The sequence below is a fragment of the Ceratotherium simum genome, chromosome 20 (assembly GCF_057802395.1).
Source record: "Ceratotherium simum simum isolate JZ-2026a chromosome 20, ASM5780239v1, whole genome shotgun sequence".
In the NCBI taxonomy this organism is placed as follows: Eukaryota; Metazoa; Chordata; class Mammalia; order Perissodactyla; family Rhinocerotidae; genus Ceratotherium; species Ceratotherium simum.
The window spans coordinates 53,624,234-53,637,518 of record NC_141919.1 but is presented as its reverse complement, the minus strand read 5'-3'; the positions used below and the strand labels follow the sequence as shown (position 1 = coordinate 53,637,518).

The 13,285-nt window shown below is 53.3% G+C and overlaps 1 protein-coding gene across 3 annotated transcripts in view; it reads right to left on the bottom strand.

Annotated features, from left to right (window-relative positions):
- LOC101403226 (semaphorin-4D) overlaps positions 1–13,285 on the bottom strand; it is a 99,363-nt gene that overhangs the window by 66,615 nt on the left and 19,463 nt on the right. For 2 of the 3 annotated variants that reach the window (XM_087444781.1, XM_087444780.1), the window contains exon 2: positions 1,594–1,666. The exons of the other annotated variant lie outside the window; for it this stretch is intronic. The gene's annotated coding sequence lies outside the window, so the exon portion shown is untranslated. The remainder of the gene's footprint in view (positions 1–1,593; positions 1,667–13,285) is intronic. 3 annotated transcript variants of the gene reach the window in all.

The window sequence follows — 13,285 nt, the reverse complement described above, 5'->3', positions numbered from 1 at the left end:
CTGCTCTAGCGGGACGACAGGCGATCCCAGGGGTCAGCTCCTTGTAGAGACGCACCTTGGTTCATGACACGTCCCCAGGACTCTCATCATAGGGGCGATGGGCTTGCAGCAGCACAGAAGGACACACTGCTCTGTCCCCAAACGGAGAACCCACCAACACAAAGCTTCTGTATGAACCACTTCGAAAAAGTCGATCCGTTAAAAACGGTTTGTTTTTTCACTTCAACGCAAATTCCAGAATGTTTTTTTTTTTTTTTAAAGATTTTATTTTATTTTATTTCCCCCCCCCCAAAGCCCCAGTAGATAGTTGTATGTCATAGCTGCACATCCTTCTAGTTGCTGTATGTGGGACAGGGCCTCAGCATGGCTGGAGAAGCGGTGCGTCAATGCACGTGCACGCCCGGGATCCGAACCCGGGCCGCCAGCAGCGGAGCACACGCACCCAACCGCCAAGCCACGGGGCCGGCCCTCCAGAATGTTTTTTAATCTTCCTAAGCATTTCCTTTTAAATTGTCTTTTGTAAGCAGACTGTTCATATGTGAAAGGTAAAGCCAGGGGGTGATTCCTAACGTGGAGGAGGGAAGGGAAAGCTCCCGGGCCAGGCGTCAGGGAAGGCTGGCCCAGGAACACGGGGACTGAACACCAAACGCTCTCTCCGAGAGGGCAATTCAGCCAGCACCACGGGCTTTCTAGAGAGGACGCGGTACTTAAATATCCCACACACTGAAAACAGAGTCACTCCTGGAAATGCCCTCTAACCCAGACACGTCTGCACTAACCGTGAACCCAGGTCACAGGTGCTGCGGGTCCCCTCCCTGCTCGGGGTGTGACTGACCGATGGCACTGCACCCCCAGCCGGCACCCCCACCTGCCGTTTCCATCAGCCTCCTCCATCCTTCGTCCGCAGCTCCCAGGAATGGCTCCTCGTCACTTTCCTGGCTCTTCCGGAAGTTTATTCTTGGGCTGCCGGCCCCCAACCCAAACAAACAGAACAGCTCCCTCTGAGCCCCCCTTCTCAGTGGGAGCAAGTAAACGTGCCAGAACCACAAGCAGCATCCTAGGCCACTCTGCAGCCACGGAGCCGCCATCCCACAGGGGCGCCCTGACTACCAGGTGTGAATTAGCAAGACCAAAGAGGAGGAAGGGACCCCTGGGTGCAGCGACAGACCACCTCCCAGGACCCGATATGCAAGTGCAGCACGCTAAGCCGGTCCCCAGGCGATGTGGGGAGGTCCGGCCAGGGGCAGGCCTCACAGGCACCTCCCCGGCCCCTGGCACCCTCCCCCGCCACCTGGGGAAGCCGGCGCCGACCACTGGGCACCCACTTGCAGGCCTGCACCCCCGGCATGGCCTCAGGGGGCCCTTCTCCTGCCCACGTCACACGAGGCACCGATGTCCTCTGTAGCCGCAGCCCCAGAGGGACTGTGAACTCAGGCCTGAGCTTCCTGAGACCGACCTTCCCTCTCTGCTCCCAAGTTCCCATTGGTACCAGAGGTAACAGCCGCTGACTGGAAGGTGGACGCCCACGCCAAGACCTGCTTAGGAGCCGCTTCTAGACAGAACCACACTCCGCAGGCGGCTTTCATCCTGTACCTGATGATCGGCGTCATCAAACATTCCAGCAGCCGGGGCTCGGCTTCTTCTCACCGTCTGGTGATGGCAGAGTCTGGGACAGAGTGACAAAAGGTGATGTGTTAGCAGGGGTAGCCGTGAGCAGAATCCCCTACCCCCCTACATGTACACACGGACTAAAGGTCATGGCCACTCTACAGCCCCTGGGGCTCAGTCACAGGGTGCAGCTCACCTGGCCAGGTGAGACCAGACGCAGCCTCAGCATGAACTGAGACAGAGGGCATCGTCTGCACCCCCAGTTCATGCGACACGATGCTGAGCATGAGCTCCTGGGGCACAGAGGGAGTCAGGGGGTCAGGCCTTGCCAGCAGCAGTGGGAGCGGTTACAAAGTCGGAATAAAGAAGAATGTGTTCACACAAAGCTCTCCCATCGTCGGTCCCTGACTCAGAATCATGCAGTAAGAAAATGCAGGTGTTTGACTTTAGCATTTCATCGTTTCAGTTTTAAAACAAATTACGGTCTTAAAAACCAAAATCAGAGCAGGAGGAAGAAGGGGAGGAGGAGGAGAGTCAAAGAGAAAAAAGAAAGGAAGAAACCAAAAATTACGGGGATGTGTGAGGTTTCCAATGACCTCAAGCGCAGGGCAGGCCCAGCACACCTCCCACACGACTCAGAGCCACAGAGGAGACGTGAGCAACAGCTGGGGAGGCCTCCTTGAGGGGCCCCCGGGCCCCCCAGCCCCTAACCAGGCCCAGTGACCACTCAAGTGCACAGCCTGCGATGGCCAGAGCCCCCCGCCGGCCCTTCTGACCCAAGAGCCACTCCTGCATGCGGCAGGTCCTTCCCACCTGCCACAGCCCAGCTCAAATGCCCCCTCCCCCAGAAGCAGGTCCTGGCAGGAGAGGCCAGGGCAGGGCGGCCGGGCGGAGGTCTCAGGGCCGAGGTGACTGGAGCACAAGGTCCACCCAGGGCAGTGACACATCAACCACGAGGACGCCCCACTTCCTGCCGCACGCTGCTGGATAGCCCTCCTTGTGCCCGGCCCTGCAGTCAGGGTCGGACACCCTCATCCCTCCGTGTTCCAGAAGGGGCTCAGTGCACACAACGTGGATAACACTCACAGAGCCCCTGTTCACCTGGGGCACGGCCAGACCCAGACCCCCAAAGTCCACCCTGCACCTTCTCAGTGATGGGCTGAACAGCTCGTCCCCACAGATCAAGTGGAACAAATCGCTTGTTACCCAAACTCTGCTTCCGCTTCTCTCCCTGCCCCAGGCCCCTGGACCCACCGCCAGGCTGACCCTCAGACAGCCCCACTGAGAACAGGCTGGCCTCGGGGCACATCCTCTGATCCACTACCCCCTTGCTCCCCTCTTCCTCCTCCGCCCCACACCCGGGTCCTTGCGCCTTGTCTACACCTCCCTACAAGGAAAATCCCAGTTTGTCTGAGCCTGGACACGCTCCCTGATCTCACGGGCACGTCTCCCCACTGCGACACCCCCTCTCCAGCTACAATCCTCTCTAACGGAGCCTCTTCTTACTAAGTCTGGGTTTGCTTCTCATTTGACAACTGATCACAAACGACTGGAAGCCCCAAAACATGCGGGCCCGATGGACAGAGGACACTTCTGGGTTCCAGCTTCCTGGGGACTCTCAGGTTCCAGGAGGTCCCAGCAGTCGAGGGTCACGGTACAATTGGGCTGGTTCAAGAGCAGGCTCAGGGCCTGTTCGAGACCCACATCACAGCTCCCAGGAGCCGGCGGGCAAGAGAAAAGGGGTGACGTCAGAGGAAAACACCCCACTCAGCACACCCAGCACTCCCCACACTGTGGAAAACCCAGCCCTTGTAACATCAGACACAGCACACAGGATGTTCTGCCTAAGGGGACTCTCCCTCCAGGACGCGGGCAGAGCTCCACGAGGCCACCTAGAGAGCAACAGCTCCCCACGGTGCCCAGGACCCTGCTCCCCACGCCCCTGCAGGGAGAGAGGCCCGGGGGGGGCCCATGCTCCCAAGCAGGTCTCCCACGCATGCCCGAGGGGGTCGCTGCTGACCTGGCCACTGCTCTCCTGAACGCCGAAGATTCTCCTTTCTAAAAGTACCATGACCAAGCGCGTGAAATGAAATGTTCATCTCACCGGTCATCAGAAAAATCAAACTAAAACAAGGCACCATTCTCCCCCTACAGAATTAACAAAGGAAAGATGATACTGCTCAGTGGTGGTGAGAAGGTGTGGGCCCGTCCTCACAGTCAACAGGAAGCCTTTTCTAGAAGCAACAGGGCAGGGGTCATCCAGAACCTTAACAAGGTCAGTGCTCCCCCGGGGAACGATGGAAACAGGGGCAGGTATTCACACAGAGGTTTTCGTCCAGCAGACTCGACAGTGTAAGACCGACAACACCCCCAAAGGGAGGACCAAGTACACGAGGGCACACAGGGGACCAGACGGGCGCCACGTTGTGGGCACGTCTTTCTGGACACCCGATCTAGCGCAGACAGCTGTGGTCCTGAGTCACACCCACCTGACCAGGCCCAGGAGGCAGTCTCCTCTCGGGGGACAACAACATTCTGGAACTGGATGAGGTGATGGTTGCTCAACACTGTGAAGGTACTAAATGCCCCTGAATCGTTCACTGTAATGTGGTTAATTTTATGTTATGTGAGCTTCAGCTCAATATAAAAAAAATACATGGAATAAAGGAATATTGAAATGAATTTCTAACAGGCACAAAACTGGCTTTTTCTGTGGGAGGAAGCTGACTGCCCCGCCACTGGATGGAATTCATGGGCCCGTCTCAGACGAGGACCATCTGCAAGGCTATGGATTACATACAACTTACAGAGCTGCACGAAGACAGACAAACCCCGGAGGTTCCAACGTTCCCTTCAAAGGCTGCTCATTCCCAAGTCCCAGGGGAACAGAGGGGAGTGCGGATCGGCAAGATTCAGGAGGAAAGGGGGCCCGGGACCAGGTGACAGCAGAGCGAGATAAGGAGGGACAGGTGTCAAGAAGGGCTCCTGTGTTTTCAGAGGGAAGAGGGGATGGTGGGAGAGCTGGGGGCTGCGAGGAGGTCTGCCCGGACAGAGTAAGGAACTGAGGTCTCGCAGCATCACCGTCCAGTGAGAGGCCCGGTGGTGTCTCAGGGGCCCCTCCCTGGCTGGGGGACGTTCCAGCTGCCTGGGCACGTACCAAGGGACCCCACAAATAAAATGCTAAATGATACGAAGGAAGAAAAATTCCCCATTACTCAAACAAAAAACCATGGTTATTGCTCAGATCTGTGTTCACACTGCCTTGAAAATAAGGAACGGTGACGCCAGCTCACTTTCAGAAATGCCTTTTCTCTCTGATAATCTAGAACTCTTTCCAGGGCTCCCTGAACATCTCTAGGAACTCCTAATGTCAGAGAGAGGGGGCTGCCTTGGGCCTTCTCCTTCTTTGAGTAAAACCACGGCCATAGGAGCCCACACGGGTTTACCCTGGGTCTCCACACCCACAAGACCCTTCCTGCTCAGACATGTGAGAACAGTGATGGTTTTCCAGAGGGCACACACTTACCCGAGAGGCCGCCCAGGGACTCTCTGAGGTCCCTTCTGTCCAGAAGACACACAGGGTCATGTCGAGAGAGCATGTGCTCCCGTGTGCACAAGGCCAGGCTCAAGAAACGTCACCTCAGGGCCCAAGTCGGTCACATGCATGCAGAAACTCCTCAAAGACAGCCACTGCCATTAGTGGGTACTAATCAGTACCCAAGTAGTCACTCCCTGCACAGCACATGCCGTCTGCAGGCCTAACGGTCAGGACTTCCAGGAGAGTTCTGTTCGCGGGGAAGCCAAGGGAGACGACTGCCAGGTCACAAGGACTCCTTGCTGGGTTCACATGATGACAAACGTGAACCCCACATCAATGACCAGAACCTTCTGCAAGGACACTGCTCCATTTCCACTGCCCCCTCGTTACTATGTAACTATGAGGTTCTAAGCCACAAGCTCCAGGGGGTGGCCCCAGGAGGGTTTGGTTACTCTTTTACCAGCAGTCAGAACAGAAATGAAGATGTCGCCAACCTCCTGGGAAGAAACTGAATGATTAATCTGCACAGTTAACCATACATGTGAGAATTACTAGGGTTCTCCCCCTCAGGTGTCACAGCTGAAAATGCTCCACGAAAAAAGTGTGCGTTCCACTCCCAATGTGCCCCCACCCCCACTGCTGCCCATGCCCGCCTCCCTCGTGGCGGCCACGCAAGGACAGGGACTTGGGAACCGCTTCTCAGGAGCACGTGCCTCTACGCACTACACGCCCTCATGGCCTGGCTGCCCATCTGCTGAGACCTCAGAACCGGAGGGTCTCATGACCCCACGTGGGGCGCCCCTCGAGGCACCACCCAGGCACCACACTCTCTCGGTGGAGGGGCTGGTTTTAATCTCCCCCCTTCCTGTACTTTCTACAGTCAACATGTGCTACTTTTATAAGAAGGGGGATCACACCTAGAAAGGTTACCAGTCTTACTGATTGATGCAAGGCGCCGACCGCAGGGAGCACACCCCACGCCCCACCCACGTGTGGAAATAGCCCTCCCAGCACCTGGTGTCGCAGCCACCGCTCCTCGCCTGGACTTTCCAGACCAGCCTTGCTGCACGCACAGCCTGCAGCAGACCAGCAGCAGCAGGACAGACAGAGCTGCCACAGGACAGTGACATGGACACCGGCCAAACCGGGCGACCAGGGTGGACCCAGTGTCGGGCCTGGTCATCAACCAACTCACAATCATTTAGGAAACTCCGTGCCCTACAATTGCACCAGGGTCCGCACAGGACGCCACTTTGCTCCACCTGAAACAGGTACTTCCAAGCCCTTCTGCATCTGCAAAGACCTATTTTCCTTCTATTGCTCATAAATCCCCCTCCTGTTCTAAAGCCCTGAGTGACACAGATTTTTTAATTAAATGAAGCAAAATTAATCTTGCCTGAAGAATTACTGAGCAACTGTGACCTCTTCCCTTACACAGGGAGAGACCACAGTATCACCATCAGGATCTGCTATGGTCTGAAGGTTTGTGTCCCCAAATCCAAGTGTTAAAACCTGACCCCAAGGCGATGTGCCAGGAGGTGGGGGCTCATGAATGGGATTAGAGCCTTTATAGAAGAGACCCCAGGGGGCTCTGCACCCCTCCACCACAGGAGGACACAGGGAGAAGTCCGCAACGGGAAGAGAGCCCTCACCCGCCCATGCCGACACCCTCCTCTGGGATTTCAGCCTCCAGACCCAAGAGAAATCAACGTCTGACGTTCACAAGCAGCCCAGTCTGTGGTATTTTGTTCCAGCAGCATGAACCGACTAGGACAGGAACCAAAATCCACGCTCTCATCATCATCAAAGCGCTTGCTTTAGGATTCATGACGAAGGAAGACAACGCACCGTACAGAAGGGCATACTGTCTACTGCCCCATCCCCAACTGCCCTTGGCCTCGACAAACAAACCACAACAACCTGTCTCGGCTTGAACCTCTCACTAGAACATCTGCTTCGTTCACCCTTATTTTCCAAGGTTTTAAAAGTAAGCCAACTCCAGGCCTTGAGTGGAAACGGACGAAACACAGACCGATCGGTACTACAGACATGACACTCAGAACAGTCTCCTGAAACATCATGAACCAGGGGTGGAATCTTGCCCTCTCTTTAGGGAGACTCGCCACGTGTGAACCTGCTCCCCGATGGCAACCGATGCTTCTGGAAACACGGGAAGCCGCGCAGGTCACGGAGGTATGCATTAACTTTCCACCCCTGGGCACCAAATGCCGCCCCAGTGGATGAAAGGCCCTAATGCTCCTCCCAACACATCTCATTTGCTCCTCCCTGAGGACACCCTGTGTACCCGGGGAATCCAGCCAAGGGCGATGGGGCAGTGCCTTCAGCTGGGATGATTCCACTCCAAAGGCTGCATTTCAAACAGCAGGTCTGAAAATACATTCCCATTATCAGGAGAGAGACGTGTCACCACTGCAGCCCCACAGACGCTAATGGATAACACAGGAACCCTGCAAACACCTCTGTGCATGCAACACTCAACAACTTAGAGGGGATGGTCCAATGTCTCAAATACCACCACCTACCAAAGCTCGCCCACGACGAAACAGATAACCCGAACAATGCTATACCTAATGAAGAAACAGAATTCGTGGTTAAAAACCTTCTAAAAAAGACATCACCAGGCCCAGATGGTTTTACTGGCAAAATCTACCAAACATTTAAGAAATAAGAGAAATTCTACACAATCTCTTCCAGAAAACAGAAGAGGAAAAGATGTCTCACAACTTAAGTGAGACCAGCATCACCCTGACAGCAAAAACAGACAAAACAGCACAGGAAGATCGCAGACCAACATCCCTCGTGAACACAGAGTCAAAAATCCTCAACGAAATATTCACCAATGGAATCCAGCTATATATATAAACGGTACACCACAACCAAATAGAATTGTCCCAGAATGCAGGGCTGGTTCAATATGCAAAAGTCAGTCAGTGTAACCCACCATATGTTAATGTAGTCTACAGGAGAAATAACACACAAGCCCATCAGACTATGTAGAAAAAGCATTTGAAAAAGTTCAGCATCCACTCATTATAAAAACTCCCAGCAAACTAGGGGCAGAAGGGAGCTCTCACATCTGATCAAGGACGTCTGTGAAGAAACCCACAGCTAACACAACCCTCAGCGTTGGGAGACTCAAGGCTGCCCCTAAGACCAGGGACAAAGCAGGAGGTCCCCTCCCAACTCTTCTATTCAACATGGCACTGGGGGCCTGGCTAGCGAACGAGGCAGGAAAGGATATAAGATGCATACAGCCTAGCAAGGAAGAAATAAAACAGTCTTTTCACAGACAGCATGATTGCCTATGTCAAAAATTCTAAGGAGTCTACAAAAAAGCTCTCAGAACTGACGAGTTTAGCAGTCAGAGAATACAAGATCAGTAACATAACACAGGGCATCTTCCCATGTTCTCTCTATCAACATTTGGTAAACTGACAAACTGAACTTTGTCACAACAAAAACGTTTTGCTCCGTGAAGGATCCTGTTAAGAGAATTAAAACACAAGCTACAGACTGGAGAAAATATTTGCAAATCCCATATCTGACAAAGAACTTGTATTCAGAATATACAAAAAACCCTCAAAACTCAACAGGAAGAAAATAAACCACCCAATTCTATGAGCAAAAGACTTGAACAGACGCTTCACCAAGTGAGAAGCAAATAAGCTCGTGAGAAGATAATAAACAAGCAAAGTTTACAAGCACGTGGGAAGATGTTCAACATTAGTAGCCACTACGAAATGCAAATTAAAACTACAATGTGCACACTGTACACATATTGGAATGGCTAACAAAACAACTAATGATACCAAGTGTGGCTGAGGATGGGGAGCAACTAGAACTCTCAGAGATGGTTGGTGAGAAGGTAAAACAGGTCAGCCACTCGAGAAAACACTTCAGGAGTTGCTTATCCAGTTAAACGCACACCCACCATGGGACCCAGCAATCCCACTCCTGGGTATGTATCCTAAGGCAAGAAAACCGTATGCTCCCAGAAAAGCCTGCACATGAACGTTCACGGCAGCTCTATTCAAACACACTACGGAATACTACTCAGCAATCAAAAAGAACCCACTGCTGACACGTGTGACAACTCAAGGGCACCTCAAAGGCCTGATGCTGCATGAAAAAAGCCAATTTCTGACAGCTACGTACTGCATGGCTCCACTCACCAGACACTCCTGAAACGTAAGCCACAGGCACAGAGCAGACCAGCAGCTGCAGGTGGTTAGGGGCAAGTCGAGGGTGTGAGCATAAAGGACGGTACAGGGGAGATTTTGGGGGGTGAAACTGTTCTGTATCCTGATTGTGGAGGCGGCTACAAAAATCTATAGGTGTAATAAAACTCACAGAACTCACAGCACACCAAAATCATCATTTTTACTGTACATTCATTTAAAAAATTAAAAAATGACTACAAGGCCATCAATTTGGTTGAAATCTTTTTTAAAACACCTTTATTTTTAGCCAGACACAAAAGGACAAATACTGTATGACTCTATTTATTTGAGATCCCTAGTCAAGATTCATAGAGACAGAAAGGAGTGTGGAGGGTGCCAGGGGCTGGGGGAGGGGGAGTCAGTGTGTAATGGGGACAGAGTCTCAGTTTTGCAAGATGAAAAGAGTTCTGGAGACGGATGGTGGTGATGGCTGCACAACAGTGTGAATGTGCTTAATGCCACTGAACTGCACTCTTAAAAATGGTTAAAATGGTAAGTTTTACGTATATTTTACGGCAACTTAAAAAAAACCTTTATTTTTCATCAGAAAAGTAGATTTACAAATTGATTTGTATAAAAGTAAAGAAATAAAAGGGAGTTTTAAAAGCAAGAAGCTAAAGGCTTTCACCGCAGACCACACTCTGCAGACGCATCGCTGATCAGCCTGTCAAGTGTCAATCCAGGCTCTCCCCGCGCATATCGCACACGCAGGCTCCGTCAGACTTGGGGTAGGGTCTGTCCATGCTGTGATCATGAACAAAACAGAGACCGAGAGTCAATTCGTCCAACCCCGTGGACTCTCAAAGAATCATGCGTTTGCTTCCCAAAAGTAAGTAAAGTACATCCAAGATCTGAAAGAGGAGCTTGCATTTTCCATCTCACGTGCCCAGAACCTTAAACCGCCACATGTTGACAGCTGGCTACACTGACTCCAGGCCAGTCAGTCAGCGACAGATTGACTCGTCTCCTCCTCAAGGTCACAGAGAAGCGGGCAGAGGGAGAGGGAATTACACCCCAGAGCGGTATTTCTAGATCCCTGGTGGCTACGCTGTATGGTCCACGCCCCCGATTGGAAAAAGTTTCAGCCACTGTGTGGACACGTGGGCACCAGCTTCTGGGCACAAGTCCTCCAGCCACTCCCCAACTAGTTGCCAAGACACTTAACCTCAATGATGTCCAAATGCAAACTGCAGCTTCTAGACACCTGGCACCAATAAACACCAAAAATAAACAATCTGACTCATTCACCCAGCTCTGTGCATCACAAGCATCTGAGCAGTAATTAACCTTCATTTCAACTCTGTGTTGGTGGTTGAGTCAAGAAATCACTGGCATTTATATCCAAATAAGAACATCACAAAGATTATGCTGGACAAACAAAAAATAAACCGATTTGAATGTCTCCAAGTTCTTGATTTCCAGCAATATTCCTTTGTATACACAGAGGAAAGAGCCATGTAAATAATCTGTAAACTGTGTTTAAATTAGCTTCTCTTTCTTTCTCCGTGGTCAGGCCTCTAACCATCCAACTTCCCTGCAGAACCCGAGCTTCAGAACAAGTGGACTGTTTCTATAAAACCACGTACACTTCATCTTCTCTTTCACGTTTTATGATTCCAAGAAATCCTGGCCGAGGACAGGGCTGAAAACGTGGAAAATTATCAAGCTGTTACCCAAGCCTCTTCCTGACACACGTGTGTCCCTCACAGAAGAGAAAAGAGCGAGGCCTTTACTCCACTCTCACGTTCTTCCCGGCCAAACCCTTCCGCAGCGAGAGGCCAGGCTGGTGTCGAGAGCGAGATTCTGGTCTCAGGCCTGTCACCGGGGAGCCCATGGGGGTCCCAGTGGTGGAGGCCCCGGGCCAGGAAGTTCTGGATGGCACTTCCAGAGGAGCAGCTGGGGCTTCAGAAGCTGGGGGGTGGGGCCGGCCCTGTGGCTTGGTGGTTAAGTGCGCGCGCTGCAATACTGGTGGCCCGGGTTCGGATCCCGGGTGCGCATCAAGGCACCACTTCTCCGTCCATCCTGAGGCCGAGTCCCACATACAGCAACTAGAAGGATGTGCAGCTATGACATACAACTATCTACTGGGGCTTTGGGGGGAAAAAATTAAATAAATAAAATCTTTAAAAAAAAAAAAAAAAGAAGCTGGGGGGTGGGCCTGGAGCAGCCACACTGCACTGGTACTCCGTGTCCCCAGGCCCTGTCCCTCCCAGCACGGGGCCACCCTCCCAAGCCACCCTCTGGCACTCCAACTGGCCCACCCCGGGGGAAGAGGGTCAGGCTCAGGGTGCCCACAAAGGCCCCGCCAGCCCTGCAGGAGGCCCTGGGGCCAGACGGACGGCCGTGACCGCACACTTGGCTGCCAGGAAAGGCCTCACTCTTCTAAGAAACAGTGAGACCAGAGGCTGCACAGGAAACCTCAGAGGCCTGGGGTCGGGCGACACCCGCACTGTGCCCTTGCACACCCGTGAACGAGCAGAGGCCTGCAGGCCCCGTGCCTCGTGCCATTCGTCCCCGAGCCTCAGCCAGCGGGGGAGCCGTGACACACGCCAAGTGGCAGGCCCAGAGAACGGACCTTCACTTCTGCCCACCGGACCCCTGGTCCCAAGCCAGGCACCCTGACCCCCAGATGCCCGCCCACCACACTGCCAGCCATGCCGCGCCCTCCCAACCTCTGGGATCAGCCCACTCTCCCATTCATGCATTCATTCATTCACCTCCAACACCACACCTAAAGGGAAAGAGAAGAACCTCCTTCCTCTATCAGCTTTGGGAACCCTGCTCCTCTCTGCCTTCATCCATCTCTCCACCAAGCAGATCGTTTCCAAACCTCCAGAGACATGAGGCCAGGCCCGCCCCAGGACACCACCTGGCTTTTCTTCTGTCTCACCGTAATTATTTATCATCAAATTAACAGGATGGCCCAGAGGCCTGATAAGAGTGTGCCAGGAGGAAAGGAGGCCAACGTCAGAGGCTCACGGGGCAGGGACAGGATGGCAAGACTGTGACTGGAGAAGGGTTTTTCCCAGAACAAGAAAATATCAGGGAGACGGAGCACCAAGGCCTTCTGTTAATAAATACCTCCAGCAGGCATGTCAAGTCAGGAAAGGAAGACGTTTCTAGAAAGAGGAGGACAAGAATCTTCCCCACAGGCCCCAGGGAGTCGCGAGGCCTAAACATGGGGCCAGAAGCGACAGGAATGAAGCAGACACCCAGTCAGGACACGAGTCAGCCAAGCGTGGGGCTCAGCCTGCACGAGGCTCCAGCCACTCCCAGCACCATCAGGACGCAAGACATGTCGGCCTTCCTCCACGCCGATGCCGGTCCCGTGGCCTCCGGAGATGAGCCACATGCCGTGCCTGCTTGGGGAACAAGTCACCCCTCACCCTCATACACCCTGAGCATGCTCACACACTTACCCATGGCCCACCACGGGGTCCAGGCACTCGGGGACACTGATCAGCACGATGGATAATTTTACCTGCCAACTTGGCTGGGCCATGGTGCCCAGGTCAAACATTATTCCAGAGGCTCCCGGGAAGGTATTTTTTGAATGACATTAACATTTCAGTCCCTGGACTTTGAATAAAGCAGATGACCCCCCCAGGGCACCTGCTGGCCTGCCCTGCAGATTTCAGACTCGCCAGCCCCACCATCGTGTAAGCCAATGCCTTAAAATGAATCCCCCTCTCTCTCCCTCTCTCTCGTCTAGACACACACACACACACACATACACACACAGACACCATCAGCTCTGTCGCTCTGGAGAACCCTGACTGATAGAATCAGGGACACACCACCCTGCCTGGGCTACTCTCGCATGGGAGCAGGACCTCTCTGTGGAGAGAAGGCCCCTGTGACCGCACAGCGCCCCATGGAGGGTCCCAACGAAAAGCCA